Raw genomic sequence first — 8,390 nt, forward strand, 5'->3', positions numbered from 1 at the left:
CGCGCTGCGCTCCCGCCGCTCGGGCCTCAGCCGCCCGCCCGGCCCCGGCTCCGGCTCCCGATCCGGGGCCGGTTTCTAAGGCTCCGGACGGCGCCGGCAGAGGCTGTCTTAAAGCGACAGTGCGCACCGCCAGGTTCCAGCAGTCCCTGCGCCAGGGGTGGTGGGTGGGGTGGGCCTGGGTGGGAGGGGGCTGGGGAGGGAGGGAGCCAGCGAGCGAGGGAGCGCGGGCGGAATCCAGCCCCGAGCCGCCCGCCCTCCCTCGCCCGTGCCCTCCCCCTCCGCAGCCACCTTCCCGCCGCCTCCCCGCCCCCTCCCCCCCCCGCGGCCTCGCCGCGCCGCTCCCTCCTTCTCCGTTGACGCACCGACTTCTCCCTCGGCCGCACAAAAGAAACGCATCTGGCCTCCAAGTCCCGCGCGGCTCGTGCCCACCTCAAGCCCCAAATGACTTGTTTTGTTCAGAATCGACTCCTGTCTGGGCCGCCTCGAAGTCCCCAGCCCCTGGCGAGAACAGCCCAGGATGAGAGAATGTTCTCGGAGCAGGATCACACCGAGCGGGCGCCTCCGAGCCAGCGCCAGGGCGGGGGCAGAGCCCGGGGCCCGTTCCGGCAGCTCCCAGAGGCGTCCTCGTCTAGGGGCCGCCGGCCCCTCCTTCCTCGGCCTCTTCTCCCGGGACCTGAGCCCGGCTGAGTGACAGCAGCCTGCGTTCTAATGGGCCCCCGGATGCTGCCTGCTAATTAGCTTGGACCCTGTCCTCCAAGGCTGCTTCTCAGGCCTCCCCCTCTGCACCGCAGTCAATTTTCCGGGATTGGGATAGAACTGATGGCTTCTAATCAGACGAAACGTTTCTGTTGGCTCCAGGCCTCTGGCGAGTGCAGCAGGAGACCCCAAGAGCCCCGCCAGGCCCACAGCCTCTCCTGTGGGGCGCTCTCCCCTTGTTTTGCGCCAGTCCGGCCAAATCAGCCAGGCCCAAGCCTTGGCAGCCAGGGGGTTGGCTTCTGCCACCTTCAGGGCAGGTTTGCAGCGATCTGCGGCCTCTGCATTGGCTTCCCAGAGCTGCAGACACCTGGCCTAGGCCAGGTGCCTGCCGTTTCCCAACCCTGGGCCGGCAGTCCCGGAAGCCTTCTGCCTTCAAGTCTCTCCCTGGTACGGTGGTAGCTAAGCTGCAGCGCCACTGGGGCCTCCATGGGTGCAGGCAAAGAAGTTCCCCTCCTACCCTTCAGAATGATCCCCTCCTACTTCAGTGAAGTTTGTTGAAGGATTTTGCTCAGCAATTGTTAGCCGGCTCTGAGACTGCAGTCTTGAGCAAATAGACGGCAGATGGGGTGGTAGGGTGCGACCCTGACCTGTTCCTCTGGCCAGAGCTGGACCCCATGCTGCCCTCTGCTCCTCACCTGCGGACCAGCTCCCAGATGGGAGCAGCGCTGGGTAGGACAGCACCTGGGGGAGAAGCACTGCCCTACACTCCAGACCCAGCACCTCACCCCAGGGCCTGTTGCACTCCCCATCTCTCCTGGGAGTCTCTGCTTGGGACTGTGCAGGCTGAGGATCTGGGATGTTCTGCAAGCACTGCCTTCCATCCCTCACCCTGGCTCCTCATCAGGAGATCCACAGCCTCAGGCTGAGTTCTTTGGTGAGGACTGCAGGGATGCGGTGGGTACAGGGTGGAAACAGGCCTGCCTCTCACTCCCTGAGTGTCAGCCCCAGGCCCCCAGCTCTGGGAGCTGGGAGAAAGCACAGCTCCTTGGGATCTGGCACAGCCTCACTGGGTGCCTGTGACTATAGGAGCAGGGGCTGGGGCTGAGGCCAGAGGGAGGATGTATCCCACGGGTTTGAGTTGGGGAGGCTCAGCGACTCTTGCCCTTTCCTCCCAAAGGGGAGTTTCTCGAAGTTGAGCTCCCCAGGATGAAAATAATCTTGGGTGTGTGTAGGTGGGGGAAGGGTGGCAGGAGGGGGACGTGGGAAGTATGGTTGTCCAACATTTGCCCTCAGCCTCAACTTTTACCGTATTTCTTGGCTGAGTCTCCTGCAGCAGCAGGTACCTCTTTTTGCGACCCAGCCTGCCTGGGTACAGACAGGACACTGGAGCAGGCACATACACACATGTAGTGCGTACCCACCTAGGTGTGTGCTGTTCACACATATGCACACATGCTCCCTGCACATCGTGCACACACAGCCAGGCTCTGGGTCCCAGAACACTGCTCGGAACCAGATTGGGCTGGTAGGGGACAGGAGGTTTGTTCTCAGCCCGCCAATGTGGGAAGTATAGTGTTCTTCTGGGTGGGGACCTGGAATAAATGTTCTGCCTTTATTGTTCAGAGGTGTTCAGAGGCTGAGGGCCACTGCTTTTCACTATCCACGGAGTGTAAAGAGTCAGGATTTTCATAGATGGGGACTGTTTTGTGACTCTGTAGCTCTAGCTGTTCAGTCTGAGGGGCTTGGATCCCTCACTATTGCATTTAATGTAGTTATTGAGCACCTGCTGTGTGCTCCTCTGGACCCAAGCCTCTGGCAGTGTTTTGGACAGTCACATTAGTCCCTATATTTGGAAATCTTGATGCCTGCTATGTGGATGGAAAGGCCTTCAGACTATTGTGGGTGAAGCCCCAAATCCCCAGAGGCCCTGGGCCCCAGAGAGAGACTGTGACTAGTAGGGACTGCCCGGGGGAGTCTGTTCTGCTGGGCCCAGGGAATGGCTGAATGAGAGGAGCCGATGAGGATGCTGGCCGGATAGGGTGTTGGCTGGAGAAAGGACCTGGGCACTTTCTTCTTCCCCAGCCTCACCCTCTACTGGCCACTATCCCCGGCAGGGAAGGGTCTTTCTTCACACTCACAGATACATCACATACACGGGACAGCAGGCAGCTCCCTTGCGGGAGTAAGAGCAGGGGTTCAATGTTCTCCCAGCTTTGCTGTGTGACCTTGAGCAAGGCTCCACCTGCACTGTGCCCAGTTTCCATGTCTGACACAGACTGGGCAATCCCTACTTGCTGCTTCAACTTGCAGCTCACTTGACGATGGGGACGCGAGGAGAGGAGGGAAGGGGCTTACTGGGGCTGGAACCAGGTGTCCTATTCCCTATCCCTTTGGGCCATGCGGAGCTAGCAATGATTCTGTGACTTTCAGGAAATTTGGAGGCTTAGAGTCCTGGCTGGGTTGAGTGGAGGCGTCTGGCCTGTTGTAGGGTTTGAAGTAGTCACCATAGGGACCTTTCCTAAGGCTGGGCTCGCTCAAAACAGATTCTGTGCCCAAGAACGGGTTAGTAGTTTTATTTGGGAAGAGTGGTTGGAGGGTCCTCATGGGGGGCATCCTTCCACGCACTTATATGGGGGTACGCTGCCCTAATCTCTGCACCAGAATCAAGGGATTTTAGGAAAAGGGAAGGAATGTGCCGTGGCTTGCCCTCGAGGCCATCCATGACTCTCTGGGACATTCCAACCCTAAGCCTCTTAGGCCGTGGAGAAGTTCAAACTAGAAAACCCAGTTTTGGAAGTGCATCTGGGACCACCTACCTCCTTCTGTCTGTTTTACTCCCCCCCTCCAATAAAAGCTCTTGCTTCTTTGAATATAAGCAATTACTGGGTGAGGGGGGAAAGGGGTGCTCAGGTAGGGGCTGGGAACCATCTCACCGGATTCCTTAGGCTTCCAAGGACCCCAGCCTCAGCCTTCCTGTTATTTGGGGTTCCCCAGCCTGTCCTGGTGGGAGACCTGGGATGTACTCAGGCAGGATGGCCGAGTGGGGTGCTTCAGGGAGCATGCAACTCAGAACTTTGTCAGCAGCTGGCAGGGCTGGCCTCATGGCTCACCCGAGTCCGCTCACTGGTCGTTCTCTGCTTCCTGAGAATAGCTGAGCGGAGGAGAAGAGAAGGCTGGGCAAGTGGCAGAGACTGGTCACACAACGGGGGGAGCCTAGGGTCAGCTTATGCTGTTACCACAGCTTCCCAGGAGTGGCTTTTCCGAGAAAAGCACACTCTGAACCTGGCTGGAAGAGCAACAAATTCTGTCTCTACCTTCTTGAGTCCTGGCAGCCAGGTCTCCATGCCCCCCGTCCACGTCTTTTCCTTTTCCGAGCAGAGCTGAAGAAAGGGGAGGGAGCCAGCAAGCCCCCTCCCGTGTCGCCCCTGCTGCTCTAGAACCGTGTCTTTGGCCAAGTGGACAGCAACCTGGCCTTGCTCTAGCCTGGATCGCTGTCAGAGGCCCCTGGGGTGCCAACGGGACACCCAAGCCTTAGTTTCTCAGTAAAGTGGGCTCAAATATTTTTAGATTCAGGGAATTCCTAAATCGGGAAACCTTGGAACCAGGATTCCAGCCTCGGGTTCCCTTTTCTGCGATTCCGGTCTCGGGGCCATCGCTTTACTACCGCCGAAACGGCTCAGATTTGGGAGGCTGGTCAATTTCAGAATTCCGAGACCCGGTTCTAGAGAAGCGGCTGTGTGCCCGGGAAGCCTGCGTCAACAATCAAACCCCGGAGAAGCCGCGGGAATGTCTTTATTGGATTTTGCGAAGAGCATTTGGGGTTCCTCTCTGGGTAAGGAAAAGCCCGACCCGTGCGGGCGAGGGCAGGCCGCCGTGGGCTGGGGGCGCCTCCGAGCACGGGCGGCGAAACGTCGGGGTCCTCGGCGAAGAGAGCCGGGGCTCCGGCCGATGTCTTTTGCTTTTCTGCGGCATAGCTGCCCGAAGGAACCAACGAACGAACGAATGAAGCGGTATTGTTTAGAAAAAATACCCTCTTGACACGAAGCTGCAGCTGCAGTCCCCGGGCGTGCAGAGGGGCCCGCGCTTTCGCTCGTTCTGGGGCCCCCATTCCGGGGCGCAGCCGGGACAGCGGGCGGCCCTTTCGGCTGCCCAGTGTCCTGGAGTTCCCCAGCGACCTGCGCCGCCACGAAAGGTTGCGAAGGGCGTGGGGAGCTATGCCCTTCGCAGGGCTGGGACTCGCGTCCCCGGGGCTGCTGCCCTCTTGGGGTGCCCGGGGCCGAAGCGTGGGGTGGGCTCACCAGGTAGGCAAGGTAGCGCCTGGCGACGGCAGCTGGGACTGCGCGCTGGGCGCAGGAACGAGCTCCTCGTGCTGCCTCGATGGCGCCTGGCCTTTCCCGGGATGCGCTCAGTTGCGCGCCACCGGCTGGACCTCACAAACGCCTGGAGCAAACAGTGCGGAATCCGCCACCGCCTCCCTGCGCCCCAACACCGCGGAGACCCAGCGCTCCTAGCCCAGTGACTCTTACCCCACGCGGGTTGCGCTGCGTACTCGGCTCGTCGGCTCCGGGCTCGCTCGCCACGGACTCTGACTGAGGTTTCGACTTCGGCTGGGGCCCTGGTTCCAGCTGTGTCTCCGGCTGTGCGCGCAGCTTCGGTCCTCGCTGGTTCGCTACATCGCAGCGCGCAAGGTCGGGGCTGCCTCGGCCCGGCCCGCTCCTCCCGCCACCGCCGCCGCCGCCGCCCGTCGCCCGCGGGGAAGGCGGGGACACGGGCCGGGGAGGCGGGAAGGGGGGAGGGGAAGCGAGGCGCTCGCCTGGACCAACGGGGAGGGGCGGCGCGCAGTCCTGCCGGCTAGGGGTCCGGGCCTCCCTCGGGTCGCAGGCAGGGGTCCGCGCGGCTCGCCGCCGGGGTCCGAGGCCGGGGAGCGCGCCCCGGGACTGCTAGCGCGGAAGGGGGACCTGGCCGCATGCGGACGAAGCCGCTGAGGGTACCGGCCTGGCCTCTGCGCTCTTTCCCACCTGGCACACGAGGGGTCCAGCCCGACCTCGGCTTAGACGGGCCCTGGTCGGAGTTTCCCCCCGTCCTGCCTGACGCCAGTTTTAAGATTCGACCTTTCCCCTTTCTGCTCAGCCTTCGGGAGGAAGCTGGTCTTGCATTTTGGCAGGGAATGTCCGCAGCGCAGATTTTGGCAGCCAAGGAGGTTTGAGGACAGACCCCAGAGTTTCTGGGGAGGGGCAAACGCTGACCCCTGCCCTGCTTGGAGGATACCCCCCCCACCCCCCACCCCTCCCCACTTCTCCTCCTCCGGGGGCTGGGCTGATGAGCAAAGAGTAGACCAACCCTATGGAGCACAGACAGTTCTGCGGCCACTTGTTCAGCCCCTCGCCTGCACACCCTCCAGCGATAGCCCTGTTCGGCCCTTGCACAGGGGAAGACTCCATCCATATGGCCCCGTTCGCCTTTTCAGGGGAGATGGACAGGACTAACGGGAACTGGGTCCCACCCGTGTTGCCCACGGACAGATAACCCCTCACAAAGCCTTGTGGGGAAACCAATTGGCCGACCAGGCTCCTGCCTTTCCCAAGCCCCTGGTCTGAGCCTGCTGCTGCCAGGCCGTGGTGGTAGGGACAGGGGGTCGGGCGGGTCAGTACATCAGGCAACCACCCCGGGGACAGGAGTCACTGAGCCTGTCTGTAGACGGCCACCAGGCTCTGGCGCTGCCGCCTTGGCTCAAGGTGCCGGGAGATGGCAGTGCGGCGGCCCGCATCTATGTTTCATGAGGTGCCGTCATCGGCGGCGCCTCCCTGCCTGGTTCTAGCCAACAGCTGCCGCCGGAGAGGCCACGGCCCCGTGCCCGCTTGCTCTGACGCTCTGCTTGCCCGCAATCTCCAGGGCCACCTGGTCAGGGAAATGCAGAGACAGGAACCCTTCCCAACTCCCAAAGCCTACCCGACCCAAGCTCGCAGATGCCTCACGCTCAGGCCCCGAGAAGTAGCCTCTGTGCCCTGTCTTGCTGTTTGGGGATTCCAAGTCTCCCCTCGACTGTCAACAGAAGGAATACCTCTCTGGTGGCTGTGTATGGTTCTGGTGCACACAGGGTCATAAGGGTTAAGAGCTAAGTCCCCTGTGTGCAGGATTTCAGACCATGACCTGGGGGTGGCCTGGCAGAAATGCAGTCTCCCAGCTTGGACGATGGACTTTGGGAATTCTAGCTTCTGCTTCTCCACTGCCACGATATTGGCTGTTTTATGTGTGAAACTGGTTTGCTGGCAGATTTGGCCCCAGAGGCTGCTAAGCGGAGACACTTCCCACCTTGTCTCAGGCAGCCTCCCCACACACCCAAGGTGTCCCTGCATCGTGGCCATAAATGCAACTGCCGGGCCTTTACTCTGCATGGAGGGTGCAACAGTCACCTAGCTGGGTGGGCAGGGGTGGGAGGGGCGCTTACACTCTGGCACCTGCCCTGGGATTTCAGACCTTCTTACCCCTGCACATCAGCTGTTTTCCAGGTTTTCTTCTCCAGCAACCACTGGGCGCACGAGTGTGATTCTCCGTATGCCCTTGTTTCCAGGCAGACCCTGTGGTACCATAGAGCTGCCCCTGCGACCTGAGGGCCAGAGGAGGAATCTTGTCTGCATCTTTTACCAGTCATGTGGCCTTGGGCAAATGATATAACCTCTTCTAGCTTCAGCTTTCTTACCTGTGAAGTGGGAATAAGAAGCGTTTTCATTTCATTGAGCAATCTGTGAGATGATGGGGAGGACTGTCGCCCTGTGTGGGGATGGGCAGCTGGGCTGGATGTTCATGGTGAAACCTGGCATGTTGCTTTTCTCCTTAAGATGCTTTGCTCATTTTTGTTTCCTTCTTTGCGGTCTTGTTGTTTCAGTCAGGCAGAAGAAGGCTCCTTCTCTGATTTAGTAGACCTGCCCCTCATACCCCGCTTGCCATCTAGGAAGTCTCAGACCAGGGAAACTAGGCAGGTAAATGGGGCGGGACCGGGGCCTGAAGTCCTCAAAGTTCTTGGTGAACTGGGGTGGGGTGAAACCCTTTTGTTATGATCTTATTTTCACTTTCTCCACAAAGAATTTTCCACAATTTCCCTTTAGGTTGTAACATCTTGGGGGCACATACTTTCCACTTTGGAGGCAGAGGGATCAGGCAGTCAGAGAGAGGAAGGTTGGAGCTGGATCAAGGGAGAACAGAATTACTTCTGTTCTTATAGTACTTACACAGTCCTTGTACCTGAGTATCACGTTCGCTTTGAGCTTTCCTGGTACCTACCCAAAAAAGATCAGCAGAACTGCTGGTGCATTTGCTTTGTTTTTCCTTCCAAACTGATATACTTCCTCTAAACAAAAGTTTTTTCCATAGCATGAAACTCTGACATGAATTTGTCACACGGGTTCATGTTAAACACAATGGGCAAATGTCTTCAGCCCCATTTATGCAGAAAGGGATACATATTCTTCAAGCAGTTTATTATCTTAATATCCAGGAAAAGTAGGGAGAGTGTCCTTTCTCTTTATTGCTCTTATTGCAATAGTATTGGTATCAACATTTGTGTAATGCTTGATTAAAACCTGTTGCCCCTACCAGGGTCCTAAGCTCCTTAAGAGCAGGGCTGAGTCTCTCTTGCCAAGCATAGGACCCTCCCTAGGGTGGGCAAAGGGATTTGATTGTGCTGATTGGCTGGA

The sequence above is a fragment of the Panthera leo genome, chromosome A1, assembly GCF_018350215.1.
Source record: "Panthera leo isolate Ple1 chromosome A1, P.leo_Ple1_pat1.1, whole genome shotgun sequence".
NCBI classification, from domain to species: domain Eukaryota; kingdom Metazoa; phylum Chordata; class Mammalia; order Carnivora; family Felidae; genus Panthera; species Panthera leo.